Source organism: Bufo gargarizans, chromosome 8 (assembly GCF_014858855.1).
Source record: "Bufo gargarizans isolate SCDJY-AF-19 chromosome 8, ASM1485885v1, whole genome shotgun sequence".
NCBI classification, from domain to species: Eukaryota; Metazoa; Chordata; class Amphibia; order Anura; family Bufonidae; genus Bufo; species Bufo gargarizans.
The window spans coordinates 178,675,403-178,695,755 of NC_058087.1; the positions used below are offsets into that span (position 1 = coordinate 178,675,403).

The window sequence follows — 20,353 nt, forward strand, 5'->3', positions numbered from 1 at the left end:
TTTTTTTTTTCAAAGATTTTTATTGAATTTTGTTTTGACAAAGATTTATTTTAAAAAATTTTATGGATCTTTCTTCCTGCAGCTCCAGGGGACTGCTATGGGGGGCGGACTGTGCGCTCTTGTATGTAAATCTTTTCCTGGGGTTGTGGGAGAGAGATCTGTTCCTGTCAGATCGGCACGTCATCATGGACAGCGCCATTTTTTGGGGCGCGGTACATTGATGACGTGTTTTTGATCTGGCAGGGCACTGCGGTGCAGGTGCGACAGCTTTTTGATATGTTGAATGACAATTCCTGCCACATTAAATTGACTTATACGTGTAATACCAACAAAATATAGTTTTTGGATGTCGCTGATGGCTGTATAAGTACAGACGTGTTTCGGAAAAGTACATCTGTCAGTGCATATTTACATGCGTCTTCTGCACACCCTAGGGAGACTATTGAGGCGATACCCATAGGCCAGTTCCCCCGTATACGTAGGATATGTTCTGATGATGCTACTGATCTTAAAGGCCGCTTTCGGAGGAAGGGCTATAGACATGGATCGATTAAAATATAGCAAACAACAAGATTAACTATATACTAAGAACAAAGGAACATCCGATGATGAGGAAAGATTTATTACTACATATCCTTCACGTTGGGAACAAATGAGAGCATCTATCAGTAAACATTGGCCAATGCTGCTAACAGACCCTGTTGTGTCGAAATATGTATCTCCATATCCATCAATCACTGCCAGAGGAGCCGACACCCTACGAGACGACCTTGTGAGGAGTAGTGATGAGCGTCAGGGGCAATATTCGAATTTGCGATATTTCGCGAATATTCGTCATGAATTCATTATTTTCATGATTGCGAAAATCGTCAATGTAATAGGCGCGTATTGCGCGCGCAATACAGGCGTGGGTCACTTTTGCGACATTTTTTCAAGCTGCCAGAAGTTTCCTTAGACTGGAGAAAATGGTCGGCACGGCAGAACATTACAATAGCTTTATATGCAGATAGAGTGCTCCAATATATTCGCGATTGCGCAAATCGGCAATTAATGATGCGCATATTTTGGCGCAATACGTGCAACTTCACATTTTAAATGATATAGCCAATAAGAGGGGACACAGCGTGAGGTCACAGAGCGCCCTCACGCTGTGCGCAGCCGACAGCCATAATGGAAGCGCTCATTAGTATTCGCCCCATAAGACGCAGGGGCATTTTCGCAGGGGGGAAAAAGTGCATCTTAGGGGGCGAAAAAAACGGTATACCTCACATGTGTACTACGTATGTACAGATGTGTGAATGTCAATAGCTATGTGTACTGTAGGTATGTGCATAGTATGAATAATATGTAAAAATTACTCCAAAATGATATAATACATAAAAATGACATACAGACGTGGACAAAATTGTTGGTACCCTTTGGTCAATGAAAGAAAAAGTCACAATGGTCACAGAAATAACTTTAATCTGACAAAAGTAATAATAAATTAAAATTCTATAAATGTTAACCAATGAAAGTCAGACATTGTTTTTCAACCATGCTTCAACAGAATTATGTAAAAAAATAAACTCATGAAACAGGCATGGACAAAAATGATGGTACCCCTAACTTAATATTTTGTTGCGCAACCTTTTGAGGCAATCACTGCAATCAAACGCTTCCTGTAACTGTCAATGAGACATCTGCACCTCTCAGCAGGTATTTTGGCCCACTCCTCATGAGCAAACTGCTCCAGTTGTGTCCGGTTTGAAGGGTGCCTTTTCCAGACTGCATGTTTCAGCTCCTTCCAAAGATGCTCAATAGGATTGAGGTCAGGGCTCATAGAAGGCCACTTTAGAATAGTCCAATTTTTTCCTCTTAGCCATTCTTGGGTGTTTTTAGCGGTGTGTTTTGGGTCATTGTCCTGTTGCAAGACCCATGACCTGCGACTGAGACCAAGCTTTCTGACACTGGCTAGTACATTTCTCTCTAGAATTCCTTGATAGTCTTGAGATTTCATTGTACCCTGCACAGATTCAAGACGCCCTGTGCCAGACGCAGCAAAGCAGCCCCAGAACATAACAGAGCCTCCTCCATGTTTCACAGTAGGGACAGTGTTCTTTTCTTGATATGCTTCATTTTTTCGTCTGTGAACATACAGCTGATGTGCCTTGGCAAAAACTTCGATTTTTGTCTCATCTGTCCACAGGACATTCTCCCAGAAGCTTTGTGGCTTGTCAACATGTAGTTTGGCATATTCCAGTCTTGCTTTTTTATGATTCGTTTTCAACAATGGTGTCCTCCTTGGTCGTCTCCCATGTAGTCCACTTTGGCTCAAACAACGACGGATGGTGCGATCTGACACTGATGTTCCTTGAGCATGAAGTTCACCTTGAATCTCTTTAGAAGTCTTTCTAGGCTCTTTTGTTACCATTCGGATTATCCGTCTCTTAGATTTGTCATCAATTTTCCTCCTGCGGCCACGTCCAGGGAGGTTGGCTACAGTCCCATGGATCTTAAACTTATGAATAATATGTGCAACTGTACTCACAGGAACATCTAGTTGCTTGGAGATGGTCTTATAGCCTTTACCTTTAACATGCTTGTCTATAATTTTCTTTCTGATCTCTTGAGACAGCTCTTTCCTTTGCTTCCTCTGGTCCATGTCGAGTGTGGTACACACCATATCACCAAACAACACAGTGATTACCTGGAGCCATATATATAGGCCCAATGGCTGATTACAAGGTTGTAGACACCTGTGATGCTAATTAGTGGACACACCTTGAATTAACATGTCCCTTTGGTCACATTATGTTCTGTGTTTTCTAGGGGTACCATCATTTTTGTCCATGCCTGTTTCATGAGTTTATTTTTTTACATAATTCTGTTGAAGCATGGTTGAAAAACAATGTCTGACTTTCATTGGTTAACATTTATAGAATTTTAATTTATTATTACTTTTGTCAGATTAAAGTTATTTCTGTGACCATTGTGACTTTTTCTTTCATTGACCAAAGGGTACCAACAATTTTGTCCACGTCTGTATTTACATAGTTAATAGGCTTCAGCGAATCTAAGTATCTGAAGTTCCATAATAACTTCAGGGAAAATTCGATTCACTGCGAAGTCGCATTTCCTTGTGCTTAGTGATAACGAATCAATTTTCCCTGAAATGGCAGTAAAAAAAAAAAAAAAACATACTCAACACGCAAAGAGGCCGCCGCGACCATCCTGATTGAAGATCACCACGACGGCCAGTGTGATGACGAAGGTTAGTATTTATATTATTTTTAACGAATTAACCACTGAGCGCACTCACTATTATTCTCAGATGCCACGATCAGCGATGAAAGCGTCATCTGAGGGGCTTAATGACGGTGGGCAGCGCAATCGCCGTTCCACATCACTACGTCCTCTACTTACAAAGAAACGCGCTTCATGATAAAGTAATTCATCACTAAGCAAATGTATTTGTGAAATTCGTCAAGGCACCTGAATCTAAGTTTTTTATTTTTTTTATTTGCTTAAGGCCTCTTTCACACGACCGTATGGCTTTTTCAGTGTTTTGCGGTCAGTTTTTCACGGATCCGTTGTTCCGTTTTTTGTTTCCGTTGTGTTTCCTTTCTGTTCCGTTTTTCCATATGGCGTATACAGTAATTACATAGAAAAAATTGGGCTGGGCATAACATTTTCAATAGATGGGTTCGCAAAAACGGAACGGATACGGAAGAAATACAGATGCATTTCCGTATGTGTTCTATTTTTTTTTGCGAAACCATTGACTTGAATGGAGCCACGGAACGTGATTTGCGGGCATTAATAAGACATGTTCTGTCTTTTAACAGAACGGAAAAACGGAAATGGAATAGATACGGAGTACATTCCGTTTTTTTGCGGAACCATTGAAATAAATGGTTCTGTATACGGACCGTATACGGAACGCAAAAAACAGCCCGTAAACAGAAAAAAAGAACGGTCGTGTGAAAGAGGCCTAACACTAATAGTTATTACTGTTAAAAAAGACTTAAGACCATCAAGTTTAACCAAGGGATAGGAGGGGGTGCAAATTTTAGAAAAGGGAAGTGAGACCCAGATTTCTACACATTATCATAAGCATTAATGTCATGTCATTTTAAGGATTCACTTAAGTCACTGTTCCTGCTGTGACCATGTCCAGAGGTGACTATTCCATAGATGCAATAAAGAATCCTTGACGTCTCTGGAGACTAAACTTTTTCTTCTTCAATGTGCAGTATGTGTGCACATCCACAGTGAATTTGATTGGCTGCCCGGCCTCATCCTGTCCCTTTAAATAACAGCTGTTGATTATTTATGGTTACAGAATGTTATGAACATTGGCTCCACCCATAAAGATTATGACATCACACACCTTATATAAGGAGTGGCAAAGCTCAGAATCACTTGAGGGTTCTAATTGTCAGTGGAGGGTAAGTCTGCACTGGAGGAGTCTGTTATGTCCTTCATATTTTTTCTTCTTATCTTCTTCCTAGAAGTCTCCTCCATGTGACGTCCTGCTGTCTGTTCTTTTGCGTATTTGTCTCCCTCCATTATTTACTAAGATCAAAAGCTTAATTTTATCACATGAGACAAGCATAACAGTGTCCATCCATCCATCCACTTATCCATCCATCCATCCCTGTAGCCATTTATCCATCCAATATTTAAGCTAACAGTTGACATTTTTTCCTTTCTTCTTCCAATGCTTCTCCTCCATGCAGAGTCTGACTTTGTGTTCTTTGCTCCTCTCTTTCTAATCTAGAAGTGTCAGTAGATACTTCTTCAAAAAATTATCTGTTCTCATAAAAATCTTCTTTTCCCTCTCATTTCAGTATTGGTAGCAATTGCAAGTAATTTGGATATTTCCAGGATGAAACAGGCTGAGGAAGAGGAGTCATTCACCGATCTTTTATGGAGGTGGATGGTGATGGAGGCTGAGCCGGCGTTCAGGCCATCAAAGTTTGGCAAAGTCTCTTTTTGGCCAACTCTAGAGACAATTCTAGAGGAGGATGAAGAGCAAGAGGAGGAGGAAAGAGAGACGGAAGAGAAGAATATTTTTGATAGAGAGGAAATGAACATCAGCAGGGCTTTGGGACATCATGTGAAGGAGGCCTGGCCAAGTGTGGATTCACTCATACATTCAGAGTGTCAGATGATGGAAACCTGGCCAAGTTTGGATTCACTTCTAGCTTCAGAAATTAATGTGACGGAGGTCTGGCCAAGTGTGGATTCATTCACACCTTCAGTACTTCATGTGAAGGAGGCCTGGCCAAGTGTGGAGTCACCAATAACAAGATGGTGGATTCCAAAATGTCTAAGGAAAAACAGCAGTAGCAAAAAAACAGAGAGGCCTCGTCCATCACGGTTCCTTAGAGCCATATTCTGTTGCTGCTCCATCAAGACATTGGAATAACCGACGTTAACATCAAAGACCTTAGAATAAAATCACAGGAGAAACTTTAACAACAACATTTATATTTTAAGATCTGTATCAACGGTTTCATTAGTCTACAAGATATATTACCATCAGATTCCATAGACACCCTAATGTAACATCTGCAAGGTTGGAAATTAAATCATCATTGTTTCCAGGATTAAGGAACTTAATTATAATTATTTATTCAGCTGTAAAATAAAAAAAATACTTTACACAAAGTTTTATTATTATTTTTTCTATAAGAAGCATAAAATAATACTGGTTGGAACAGGTGTAAGGATGTACCAGTTATTTAAAGGGATAATTCAGTTTCATCAAAAAAATTGGAGAAATGGATACATTTGTGTATATTCATTTGAAAGCCCATCTTTTTACACAAGGCATGAACATATAAAAGGAGAATAGAGGAAAAATAAGGGGAGACAAATATATATATATACAGATATATATGGGAGAGAGAGGAGATAGATATTGGAGAAAAGGAGGAAGGAGGAGGGAGAAGAGGGAAAGGAGAGAAAAAGAGGAGAAATAGGGTCAAAATGTATATTCACTGGTTGGTCCGTTTTAGCCAATGTTTTAAAGGACCCCCCCCTTTGTTTCACATGACCGCACAGGTACGAACATGCGCCTTTTTTAGAAGAAACCAGGCAGTATACACCCAGCTGCACATAAAATTAGGGTGTCACAGGTATTTTTAAATACGTCAATATTTCCTGCCAATATGTGTCAACATATGCCAGTCTTACCAATAATATACATCAGCTAATTATATATACGGTATTTTTACATGTACTAATGAATCAATACTAATGAGACATTTACTCACCCAACCGAGTATTTAAATATTTTATTATTTATTTATGTATTTTAATTATAATTTACTTATTTGTTTATTTATGGATGTATACAGGGAGATTCTTACAGCCTTCTTTTTATATATTCTTATAATTATTGATGCACTCGCCCACTCAATGGAATGTGTTTCCCCTGTTTTATCGTTATTTATATATTCATTCATGCAAATATATAACTATATATTAAATCTCATACATGACTCTTAAACGTACATATATATGTATATATCTATTTATACCAAATTCCATATACAATTTTGAAATGTAAATATATTATCTTTTTATTTTTTATTGTACTTTTCCTATTATCTATGTTCCTTGTAGACTTGATAAAGGGGCCGTCGAGACCCCGAAACGCATTGTCTCAAAATAAACTTTGTTGTATCCTGCACCGGGTTGTGGTAATGCGCCTTATGATCGTCTACCTGCTTGATCACTCCATAGTGACAAGCTAAGATACGTTTTCCTATAAATTGATGGAAGGCAGGGCCAACAATACCAAATTGTGGTACATTATACCGCCCCAACAGAGCCAAATACCACAGTAGTGTTGAGCACGAATATTCGAATCGCGAATTTTAATCGCGAATATCGCCACTTCGAGAATTTGCCAATATTTAGAATATAGTGCTATGTATTCGTATTAGCGAATAGTGTCGATTGCGAATATATTACATCAAGTAAATAATGACTGGAGATCACGAATTCTCAAATTTGCAAATTTATGGCGAATATTTAGCCAAAAATTCGCAAAATATCGCAAATTCGAATATTGCCTATGCGGCTCATCACTATACCACAATCCATCACAAAATACATCCCCAAAAACTTCCACTGGCCAGCCCCTGGGCATCAGCTCACCAGGATAGACCTTACCGGGAAATATGGCCAATCCGCCTCTGGCCATGCATGACAGCTGCAGCCTTTCACTGATTGCAGCACCTGTGAATGAAGGCAGAGGGATGTGGCTCCCTCTGCCTTCCAATTAGAGCCCCCGCAGTGAAATTGCGGGGCTCCTATTGCTTGCCATGGCAGCCTGGACACTGCCGAAGTGCTCCAGACCTGCTGTTGCTTTCTCAATACTGAGCTATGCACGAGGCACAGCTCAGACCCTCACCCTAATAGAGATCTAGGCCCTTAAGGGGTTTAATATTAAAAAGAAATAAGTGAAAAAAAGTTAAGAAAAAATTTAAAACACCAATATATTATAAGTTTAAATCACCCCCTTTTCCACTTTTACATATACAATATATAAACAATCAAAAAATAACTGACCACTATAAAAATTTTACCTAATATTTAGTGATGAGCGGCAGGGGAATATATGAATTTGTGATATTTCGCGAATATTCGCCATATATTCGAGAATTCATTATCTCCAGTCATTATTTTCTTGATTGCAGACATCGTCAAATGAAAAATATTCGCATTATGAAAATTCGCAATCAACACTACTCCTAAAGTCAAAGATATTGCAGCCTTCTCATTGGCCCACAAGCTAGAAGCAGGGAGGGATCATGTGTACTGATTAAAAGAAATCTTGAATATTCAAAATTACGAATATATATCACTATATTCTAAATATTCACGAATTCTCGAAGTGCTGATATTTGCGATAAAAATTGAACTCTAGGGCCTGGCTCTGTTCTGTATGTCCCCAGCTGTTGAGTGGGCATCTGCTACTCCTTGCTTCATTGTTGTTCTCTAGCTTGGAGCTGTGGGTACTTGGTGGGCAGAGGCCAACTGCCCTCTGCCCAGATGCCAGCTCTTCTGCTGGGGTAGCCTGTGGGGAGTCAGCCTCTGGACAAGAGGATAGGGGCGGGCAGAGGCCAACTGTGCTCTGCCCAGATGTCAGCTCCTCCGCTGGGGTAGCCTGTGGGGAAGCAGCATCTGGATAGGGGAGGGCAGAGGCTGACTGCGCTCTGCCCAGATGCTAGCTCTTCCGCTGGAATGGGGTCAGGCAATCCTACCCCCAGGACCTTGTTGCAGGCCGGCTGTGGAAAGGAGAGATTGCTTAAATCCTCCTCCTGGCATTCCTGCGGGGTTGGTGGGGGATCTGTACCGGCTGTCCAGCATCCCTGTAGGTCTGGTGCAGAGACCGCAGTCCCATCTGCACCATCGGAGTTAGGGGTGCTGTCCCCCTGTGGTTGGACGCCGCCGCCCTGTGCTTAGAGACGGCGGGCTATTTAAACCCGCAACATTAGGACAGCAGGGCTGACCTCTATAGCCCGGTACTGCCGTCATGCCCTAAAGTACTTGTGGGGGGAGGAATATCGGTCGTTCCACCCACTCTTTCATATGACCTACCCTAACTGAACATAACCTGTTGGCTGATTTTAAATGCTGTACCTAGTAATCAGTTTGGTGAAGGTATTTTTCTTGTTTTTTCCTACAGATCCTGATTCTCTGTCCCCTGATGATTATTGATGTAAATATGAAACATGCAATAGAGTAGGGAAATATAGGGCTTTGAGCTAGGGACAGGTTCCAGAAGGGGTCGCCCTTTTAAGGACGAGTGCCCTGGGGTGAGGCTGCTCTGAATATCTAGGCTAGGGCCACCACAGGGGCTCATTTAGGGGCTTTCTTATTACCCCGACAAGGTATGGTGATTATAGCCCATGAAAGAAATGATCCGTCTTGGACCCGGGCTGCTATATCAAGGGACCTGTCGTCAGAGTGGTAGGACCACGGTTTATTTATATCAGTGCCGCCGTGCTGCCACTCTGTGTTCCTAATTCACTGTGATTCTATTTGAACTTACTTATATCTTGGTCTATCTAAGGGTAATTTTTTTTAGATAATAGATTAAAAGTTAAATTTTTCTTCCTTCTCCTCCATCGGCTGTGCTGTGAACTGGAGCGCACAGCGTGAGGTCACAGAGCGCCCTCACGCTGTGCGCAGCCGACAGCCATAATGGAAGCACTCATTAGTATTCGCCCCATAAGACGCAGGGGCATTTTCCCCCCACTTTGGGGGGCGAAAAAACGGTATATCTCACATGTGTACTACGTATGTACAGATGTGTGAATGTGAATAGCTATGTGTACTGTAGGTATGTGCATAGTATGAATATTATGTAAAAATTACTTCAAAATGATATAATACAAAAAAAAGACATATTTACATAGTTAATAGTCTTGAGCGAATCTAAGTATCTGAAGTTCCATAATAACGTCAGGGAAAATTCGATTCACTGCGAAGCCGCATTTCCTTGTGCTTAGTGATAAGTAATAAATTTTCCCTGAAATGGCAGTAAAATAATAAAATAAAAAACATACTCAACACGTAAAGAGGCCGCCACGACCATCCTGATTGAAGATCACCACGACGACCAGTGTGATGACGAAGGTTAGTATTATTTATATTATTTTTAACGAATTAACCACTGAGCGCACTCACTATTATTCTCAGATGCCACGATCAGCGATGAAAGCGCCATCTGAGGGGCTTAATGTCGGTGGGCAGCGCAATCGCCGTTCAACATCACTACGTCCTCTACTTACAAAGAAACGCGCTTCGTGAGGAAGTAATTCATCACTAAGCAAATGTATTTGTGAAATTTGTCAAGGCACCTGAATCAAATTTTTTTCTTTTTTTTCTTAAGGCCTCTTTCACACGACCGTATGGCTTTTTCAGTGTTTTGCGGTCAGTTTTTCACAGATCTGTTGTTCCGTTTTTTGTTTCCATTGTGTTTCCTTTCTGTTCCGTTTTTCCGTATGGCGTATACAGTAATTACATAGAAAAAATTGGGCTGGGCATAAAATTTTCAATAGATGGGTTCGCAAAAACGGAACGGATACGGATGCATTTCCGTATGTGTTCCTTTTTTTTTTGCGGAACCATTGACTTCAATGGAGCCACGGAACGTGATTTGCGGGCATTAATAAGATATGTTCTGTCTTTCAACAGAACGGAAATGGAATAGATACGGAGTACATTCCCTTTTTTTTGCGGAACTATTGAAATGAATGGTTCCGTATACGGAACGCAAAAAACGGCCCGTAAACAGAAAAAAGAACGGTCGTGTGAAAGGGGCCTAACACTAATAGTTAATACTGTTAAAAAAGACTTAAGACCATCAAGTTTAACCAAGGGATAGGAGGGGGTGCAAATTTTAGAAAAGGGAAGTGAGACCCAGATTTCTACACATTATCATAAGCATTAATCTCATGTCATTTTAAGGATTCACTTAATTCACTGTTCCTGCTGTGACCATGTCCAGAGGTGACTATTCCATAGATACAATAAAGAATCCTTGACGTCTCTGGAGACTAAACTTTTTCTTCTTCAATGTGCAGTATGTGTGCACATCCACAGTGAATTTGATTGGCTGCCCGGCCTCATCCTGTCCCTTTAAATAACAGCTGTTGATTATTTATGGTTACAGAATGTTATGAACATTGGCTCCACCCATAAACATTATGACATCACACACCTTATATAAGGAGTGGCAAAGCTCAGAATCACTTGAGGGTTCTAATTGTCAGTGGAGGGTAAGTCTGCACTGGAGGAGTCTGTTATGTCATTCATTTTTTTTCTTCTTATCTTCTTCCTAGAAGTCTCCTCCATGTGACGTCCTGCTGTCTGTTCTTTTGCGTATTTGTCTCCCTCCATTATTTACTAAGATCAAAAGCTTAATTTTATCACATGAGACAAGCATAACGGTGTCCATCCATCCATCCATCCATCCATCCCTGTAGCCATTTATCCATCCAATATTTAAGCTAACAGTTGACATTTTTTCCTTTCTTCTTTCAATGCTTCTCCTCCATGCAGAGTCTGACTTTATGTTCTTTGCTCCTCTCTTTCTAATCTATAAGTGTCAGTAGATACTTCTTAAAAAAATGATCTGTTCTCATAAAAATCTTCTTTTCCCTCTCATTTCAGTATTGGTAGCAATTGCAAGTAATTTGGATATTTCCAGGATGAAACAGGCTGAGGAAGAGGAGTCATTCACCGATCTTTTATGGAGGTGGATGGTGATGGAGGCTGAGCCGGCGTTCAGGCCATCAAAGTTTGGCAAAGTCTCTTTTTGGCCAACTCTAGAGACAATTCTAGAGGAGGATGAAGAGCAAGAGGAGGAGGAAAGAGAGACGGAAGAGAAGAATATTTTTGATAGAGAGGAAATGAACATCAGCAGGGCTTTGGGACATCATGTGAAGGAGGCCTGGCCAAGTGTGGATTCACTCATTCCTTCAGACTGCCTTGTAAAGGTAGCCTGGCCAAGTGTGGATTCACTCATATCTTCAGGACTTCATGTGAAGGAGTCCTGTCCGAGTGTGGATTCACTCATACATTCAGAGTGTCATATGATGGAAACCTGGCCAAGTTTGGATTCACTTATAGCTTCAGAAATTAATGTGAAGGAGGTCTGGCCAAGTGTGGATTCACTCACACCTTCCGTACTTCATGTGAAGGAGGCCTGGCCAAGTGTGGAGTCACCAATAACAAGATGGTGGATTCCAAAATGTCTAAGGAAAAACAGCAGTAGCAAAAAAACAGAGAGGCCTCGTCCATCACGGTTCCTTAGAGCCATATTCTGTTGCTGCTCCATCAAGACATTGGAATAACCGACGTTAACATCAAAGACCTTAGAATAAAATCACAGGAGAAACTTTAACAACAACATTTATATTTTAAGATCTGTATAAACGGTTTCATTAGTCTACAAGATATATTACCATCAGATTCCATAGACACCCTAATGTAACATCTGCAAGGTTGGAAATTAAATCATCATTGTTTCCAGGATTAAGGAACTTAATTATAATTATTTATTCAGCTGTAAAATAAAAAAAATACTTTACACTAAGTTTTATTATTATTTTTTCTATAAGAAGCATAAAATAATACTGGTTGGAACAGGTGTAAGGATGTACCAGTTATTTAAAGGGATAATTCAGTTTCATCAAAAAAATTGGAGAAATGGATACATTTGTGTATATTCATTTGAAAGCCCATCTTTTTACACAAGGCATGAACATATAAAAGGAGAATAGAGGAAAAATAAGGGGAGACAAATATATATATATATATATATATATATATATATGGGAGAGAGAGGAGATAGATATTGGAGAAAAGGAGGAGGGAGAAGAGGGAAAGGAGAGAAAAAGAGGAGAAATAGGGTCAAAATGTATATTCACTGGTTGGTCCGTTTTAGCCAATGTTTTAAAGGACCCCCCCCCCCTTTGTTTCACATGACCGCACAGGTACGAACATGCGCCTTTTTTAGAAGAAACCAGGCAGTATACACCCAGCTGCACATAAAATTAGGGTGTCACAGGTATTTTTAAATACGTCAATATTTCCTGCCAATATGTGTCAACATATGCCAGTCTTACCAATAATATACATCAGCTAATTATATATACAGTATTTTCACATGTACTAATGAATCAATACTAATGAGACATTTACTCACCCAACCGAGTATTTAAATATTTTATTATTTATTTTTTATTTATGTATTTTAATTATAATTTACTTATTTGTTTATTTATGGATGTATACAGGGAGATTCTTACAGCCTTCTTTTTATATATTCTTATAATTATTGATGCACTCGCCCACTCAATGGAGTGTGTTTCCCCTGTTTTATCGTTATTTATATATTCATTCATGCAAATATATAACTATATATTAAATTTCATACATGACTCTTAAACGTACATATATATGTATATATCTATTTATACCAAATTCCATATACAATTTTGAAATGTAAATATATTATCTTTTTATTTTTTATTGTACTTTTCCTATTATCTATGTTCCTTGTAGACTTGATAAAGGGGCCGTCGAGACCCCGAAACGCATTGTCTTAAAATAAACTTTGTTGTATCCTGCACCGGGTTGTGGTAATGCGCCTTATGATCGTCTACCTGCTTGATCACTCCATAGTGACAAGCTAAGATACGTTTTCCTATAAATTGATGGAAGGCAGGGCCAACAATACCAAATTGTGGTACATTATACCGCCCCAACAGAGCCAAATACCACAGTAGTGTTGAGCACGAATATTCGAATCGTGAATTTTAATCGCGAATATCGCCACTTCGAGAATTTGCCAATATTTAGAATATAGTGCTATGTATTCGTATTAGCGAATAGTGTCGATTGCGAATATATTACATCAAGTAAATAATGACTGGAGATCACGAATTCTCAAATTTGCAAATTTATGGCGAATATTTAGCCAAAAATTCGCAAAATATCGCAAATTCGAATATTGCCTATGCGGCTCATCACTATACCACAATCCATCACAAAATACATCCCCAAAAACTTCCACTGGCCAGCCCCTGGGCATCAGCTCACCAGGATAGACCTTACAGGGAAATATGGCCAATCCGCCCCTGGCCATGCATGACAGCTGCAGCCTTTCACTGATTGCAGCACCTGTGAATGAAGGCAGAGGGATGTGGCTCCCTCTGCCTTCCAATTAGAGCCCCCGCAGTGAAATTGCGGGGCTCCTATCGCTTGCCATGGCAGCCTGGACACTGCCGAAGTGCTCCAGACCTGCTGTTGCTTTCTCAATACTGAGCTATGCACGAGGCACAGCTCAGACCCTAGATTCACCCTAATAGAGATCTAGGCCCTTAAGGGGTCTAATATTAAAAAGAAATAAGTGAAAAAAAGTTAAGAAAAAATTTAAAACACCAATATATTATAAGTTTAAATCACCCCCTTTTCCACTTTTACATATACAATATATAAACAATCAAAAAATAACTGACCACTATAAAAATTTTACCTAATATTTAGTGATGAGTGGCAGGGGAATATATGAATTCGTGATATTTCGCGAATATTCGCCATATATTCGAGAATTCATTATCTCCAGTCATTATTTTCTTGATTGCAGAAATCGTCAAATGAAAAATTTGCGTAAAATATTCGCATTATGAAAATTCGCAATCAACACTACTCCTAAAGTCAAAGATATTGCAGCCTTCTCATTGGCCCACAAGCTAGAAGCAGGGAGGGATCATGTGTACTGATTAAAAAAAATCTTGAATATTCGAAATTACGAATATATATCACTATATTCTAAATATTCACGAATTCTCGAAGTGCCGGTATTTGCGATAAAAATTGAACTCTGGGGCCTGGCTCTGTTCTGTATGTCCCCAGCTGTTGAGTGGGCATCTGCTACTCCTTGCTTCATTGTTGTTCTCTAGCTTGGAGCTGTGGGTACTTGGTGGGCAGAGGCCAACTGCCCTTTGCCCAGATGCCAGCTCTTCTGCTGGGGTAGCCTGTGGGGAGTCAGCCTCTGGACAAGAGGATAGGGGCGGGCAGAGGCCAACTGTGCTCTGCCCAGATGCCAGCTCGTCCGCTGGGGTAGCCTGTGGGGAGTCAGCATCTGGACAAGAGGATAGGGGCGGGCAGAGGCCAACTGTGCTCTGCCCAGATGTCAGCTCCTCCGCTGGGGTAGCCTGTGGGGAGTCAGCATCTGGATAGGGGAGGGCAGAGGCTGACTGCGCTCTGCCCAGATGCTAGCTCTTCCGCTGAAATGGGGTCAGGCAATCCTACCCCCAGGACCTTGTTGCAGGTCGGCTGTGGAAAGGAGAGATTGCTTAAATCCTCCTCCTGGCATTCCTGCGGGGTTGGTGGGGGATCTGTACCGGCTGTCCTGCATCCCTGTAGGTCTGGTGCAGAGACAGAAGTCCCATCTGCACCATCGAAGTTAGGGGTGCTGTCCCCCTGTGGTTGGCCGCCGCCGCCCTGTGCTTAGAGACGGCGGGCTATTTAAACCCGCAACATTAGGACAGCAGGGCTGACCTCTATAGCCCGGTACTGCCGTCATGCCCTAAAGTTCTTGTGGAGGGAGGAATATCGGTCGTTCCACCCACTCTTTCATATGACCTACCCTAACTGAACATAACCTGTTGGCTGATTTTAAATGCTGTACCTAGTAATCAGTTTGGTGAAGGTATTTTTCTTGTTTTTTCCTACAGATCCTGATTCTTTGTCCCCTGATGATTATTCATGTAAATATGAAACATGCAATAGAGTAGGGAAATATAGGGCTTTGAGCTAGGGACAGGTTCCAGAAGGGGTCGCCCTTTTAAGGACGAGTGCCCTGGGGTGAGGCTGCTCTGAATATCTAGGCTAGGGCCACCACAGGGGCTCATTTAGGGGCGAATAGGTGCTGTCTAATTACCCCGACAAGGTATGGTGATTATAGCCTATGAAAGAAATGATCCGTCTTGGACCCGGGCTGCTATATCAAGGGACCTGTCGTCAGAGTGGTAGGACCACGGTTTATTTATATTAGAAAAGGGAAGTGAGACCCAGATTTCTACACATTATCATAAGCATTAATGTCATGTAATTTTAAGGATTCACTGTTCCTGCTGTGACCATGTCCAGAGGTGACTATTCCATAGATACAATAAAGAATCCTTGACTCTTCTGGAGACTAAACTTTTTCTTCAGTCGGAGGCAGTTCCCCCTTGTCTTTTGAGGGGATTTTATATAGGACAGCTTTTCAGCATATTTTTGGTATAGATTTCTGAGGCTGAACTGAAGAATTTATTCTTTCTTCCATACGTGTGTGTGTATTAATATATATATCTCCAACAGGTTGTGTACATGTATACCTGTATACAGTATATATGTTGCATGTATAGAATGTGCAGTATGTGTGCACATCCACAGTGAATTTGATTGGCTGCCCGGCCTCATCCTGTCCCTTTTAAATAACAGCTGTTGATTATTTATGGTTACAGAATGTTATGAACATTGGCTCCACCCATAAAGATTATGACATCACACACCTTATATAAGGAGTGGCAAAGCTCAGAATCACTTGAGGGTTCTACTTGTCAGTGGAGGGTAAGTCTGCACTGGAGGATTCTGTTATGTCCTTCATTTTTTTTCTTCTTATCTTCTTCCTAGAAGTCTCCTCCATGTGACGTCCTGCTGTCTGTTCTTTTGCGTATTTGTCTCCCTCCATTATTTACTAAGATTAAAAGCTTCATTTTATCACATGAGACAAGCATAACGGTGTCCATCCATCCATCCACTTATCCATCCATCCCTGTAGCCATTTATCCATCCAATATTTAAGCTAACAGTTGACATTTTTTCCTTTCTTCTTCCAATGCTTCTCCTCCATGCAGAGTCTGACTTTGTGTTCTTTGCTCCTCTCTTTCTAATCTATAAGTGTCAGTAGATACTTCTTCAAAAAATTATCTGTTCTCATAAAAATCTTCTTTTCCCTCTCATTTCAGTATTGGTAGCAATTGCAAGTAATTTGGATATTTCCAGGATGAAACAGGCTGAGGAAGAGGAGTCATTCACCGATCTTTTATGGAGGTGGATGGTGATGGAGGCTGAGCCGGCGTTCAGGCCATCAAAGTTTGGCAAAGTCTCTTTTTGGCCAACTCTAGAGACAATTCTAGAGGAGGATGAAGAGCAAGAGGAGGAGGAAAGAGAGACGGAAGAGAAGAATATTTTTGATAGAGAGGAAATGAACATCAGCAGGGCTTTGGGACATCATGTGAAGGAGGCCTGGCCAAGTGTGGATTCACTCATATCTTTAGAACTTCGTGTGAAGGAGTCCTGTCCGAGTGTGGATTCACTCATACATTCAGAGTGTCATATGATGGAAACCTGGCCAAGTTTGGATTCACTTATAGCTTCAGAAATTAATGTGAAGGAGGTCTGGCCAAGTTTGGATTCACTCACACCTTCCGTACTTCATGTGAAGGAGGCCTGGCCAAGTGTGGAATCACCAATAACAAGATGGTGGATTCCAAAATGTCTAAGGAAAAACAGCAGTAGCAAAAAAACTGAGAGGCATCGTCCATCACGGTTCCTTAGAGCCATATTCTGTTGCTGCTCCATCAAGACATTGGAATAACCGACGTTAACATCAAAGACCTTAGAATAAAATCACAGGAGAAACTTTAACAACAACATTTATATTTTAAGATCTTTCATTAATCTACAAGATATATTACCATCAGATTCCATAGACACCCTAATGTAACATCTGAAAGGTTGGAAATTAAATCATCATTGTTTCCAGGATTAAGGAACTTAATTATAATTATTTATTCAGCTGTAAAATAAAAATAAATACTTTACACAAAGTTTTATTATTATTTTTTCTATAAGAAGCATAAAATAATACTGTTTGGAACAGGTGTAAGGATGTACCAGTTATTTAAAGGGATAATTCAGTTTCATAAAAAAAACGGATCGGCTGTGGAAAGGAGAGATTGCTTAAATCCTCCTCCTGGCATTCCTGTGGGGTTGGTGGGGGATCTGTACCAGCTGTCCAGCATCCCTGTAGGTCTGGTGCAGTAAAAATCAAAAAACACATTTATCACTGATTAAAAATGAAAAAAATTAAATTCCCTACACATGTTTGGTATCACTGCGTCCATAACGACCTGATCTATAAAACGGTCATGTTACTTTACCCGAACGGTGAACGCCATAAAAATAAAAAAATAAAAACTATGAGAAAATTGAAATTTTGCCCACCTTACTTCCCAAAAAAGGTAATAAAAGTGATCAAAAATGTTGCATGTACGCCAAAATAGTGCCAATCAAACCGTCGTCTCATCCCCCAAAAAATGAGACCCTACCCAAGATAATCGCCCAAAAACTGAAAAAACTATGGCTCTTAGACTATGGAAACACTAAAACATGATTTTTTTTGTTTAAAAAATGAAATCATTGTGTAAAACTTACATAAATAAAACAAAGTATACATATTAGGTATCGCCGTGTCCGTATCGACCGGCTCTATAAAAATATCACATGAGTTAACCCCTCAGGTGACCACCGTAAAAAAATAAAAATAAAAACGGTTTAAAAAAAGCCATTTTTTGTCATCTTACGTCACAAAAAGTACAATAGCAAGCGATCAAAAAGTCATATGCACCCCAAAATAGTGCCAATAAAACAGCCATCTCATCTCGCAAATAAATGAGACCCTACTTAAGATAATCGCCCAAAAACTGAAAAAACTATGGCTCTTAGGCTATGGAGACACTAAAACTTTTTTTGTTTTAAAAATGAAATCATTGTGTAAAACTTACATAAATAAAAAAAATTGTATACATATTAGGTATCACCGCGTCCGTGACAACCTGCTCTATAAAATTACCACATGATCTAACCTTTCAGATGAATGTTGTAAATAACAAAAAAAAAACTGTGCCAAAAAAGCTATTTCTTGTTACCTTGCCGCACAAAAAGTGTAATATAGAGCAACCAAAAATCATATGTACCCTAAACTAGTACCAACAAAACTGCCACCCTATCCCGTAGTTTCTAAAATGGGGTCACTTTTAGGGAGTTTCTACTCTAGGGGTGCATCAGGGGGGCTTCAAATGGGACATGGTGTCAAAAAAACAGTCCAGCAAAATCTGCCTTCCAAAAACCGTATGGCATTCCTTTCCTTCAGCGCCATGCCGTGTGCCCGTACAGCGGTTTACGACCACATATGAGGTGTTTCTGTAAACTACAGAATCAGGGCCATAAATATTAAGTTTTGTTTGGCTGTTAACCCTTGCTTTGTTACTTGAAAAAAAATATTAAAATGGAAAATCTGCCAAAAAAGTGAAATTTTGAAATTGTATCTCTATTTTCCATTAAATCTTGTGCAACACCTAAAGGGTTAACAAAGTTTGTAAAAATCTGTTTTGAATACCTTGAGGGGTGTAGTTTCTTAGATGGGGTCACTTTTAGGGAGTTTCTACTCTAGGGGTGCATCAGGGGGCTTCAAATGGGACATGGTGTAAATAAACCAGTCCAGCAAAATCTGCCTTCCAAAAACCAAACGGCGCACCTTTCACTCTACGCCCCGCTGTGTGGCCGTACAGTAGTTTACGTCCACATATGGGGTGTTTCTGTAAACGGCAGAGTCAGGGCAATAAAGATACAGTCTTGTTTGGCTGTTAACCCTTTCTTTGTTAGTGGAAAAAATGGGTTAAAATTGAAAATTAGGCAAAAAAATGAAATTCTCAAATTTCATCCCCATTTGCCAATAACTCTTGTGCAACACCTAAAGGGTTAACAAAGTTTGTAAAATCAGTTTTGAATACCTTGAGGGGTGTAGTTTATAGAATGGGATCATTTTTGGTTGGTTTCTATTATGTAAGCCTCGCAAAGTGACTTCAGAGCTGTAGTGGTCCCTAAAAAATGTTTTTTTGTAAATTTCTGAAAAATTGCAATATTTGCTTCTAAAGTTCTAAACCTTGTAACATCCCAAAAAAATAAAATATAATTCCCAAAATAATTCAAACATGAAGTAGACATATGGGGAATGTAAAGTCATCACAATTTTTGGGGGTATTACTATGTGTTACAGAAGTAGAGAAACTGAAACTTTGAAATTTGCAAATTTTTCTTAATTTTTGGTAAATTAGATATTTTATTATGCAAAAAAAAATATTTTTTTGACTTCATTTTACCAGTGTCATGAAGTACAATATGTGACGAAAAAACAACCTCAGAATGGCCTGGATAAGTCAAAGCGTTTTAAAGTTATCACCACTTAAAGTGACACTGGTCAGTATTGCAAAAAATGGCCAAGTCCTTAAGGTGAAATGGGGCTGAGTCCTTAAGGGGTTAAGGGCCACTCTCATCTTTGATGAGACCTGCTTCTGGACTATCACTCTGTGAAGGGCTCTCCCATCTCTGGAGGTTATGGAGCAAAAAAAGAGAAATTCTGGGAAATCCTGCAGCTAGATACAGAAGAGAACATCTCGATCAGCCATTGTCTCTGCACAATCTGTGATAAACAAGCCACGTGACCACCTCAATGACACCCAGTGACCTCTCCCCCTCCGTCCTCATTGGGTGTACCAAGATGGCGCGGGGTTATAGAACGTGGGTGTAACAAGATGGCGGAATTACTCTCACGTTGCCTTTAAAATTGGACGTTCGTCTTGTGACTGTGGACGGGGAAGGCTAAATTTGTCGGAAACCTAAGTATTCCTTGAGTTTGGAACCTCCCGCTTGGTTCCGTCGCGCGGCCCTTCTATCTCCTTCCGGAGGGGGTCTCTATGGTCACGGGCCCCTCTAGCACACGTGCCGG

At 40.2% G+C, this 20,353-nt stretch overlaps 1 protein-coding gene across 3 annotated transcripts in view; it reads left to right on the top strand.

Moving 5' to 3' along the window:
- The window catches only part of LOC122944477 (partner and localizer of BRCA2-like), a 52,606-nt gene extending 47,194 nt beyond the window's left edge, over nucleotides 1-5,412 (top strand). For all 3 annotated transcript variants that reach the window (XM_044302787.1, XM_044302790.1, XM_044302792.1), the window contains 2 exons: nucleotides 4,325-4,430; nucleotides 4,833-5,412. The gene's annotated coding sequence lies outside the window, so the exon portion shown is untranslated. The remainder of the gene's footprint in view (nucleotides 1-4,324; nucleotides 4,431-4,832) is intronic.
- The last annotated feature ends 14,941 nt before the right edge of the window (nucleotides 5,413-20,353 follow it).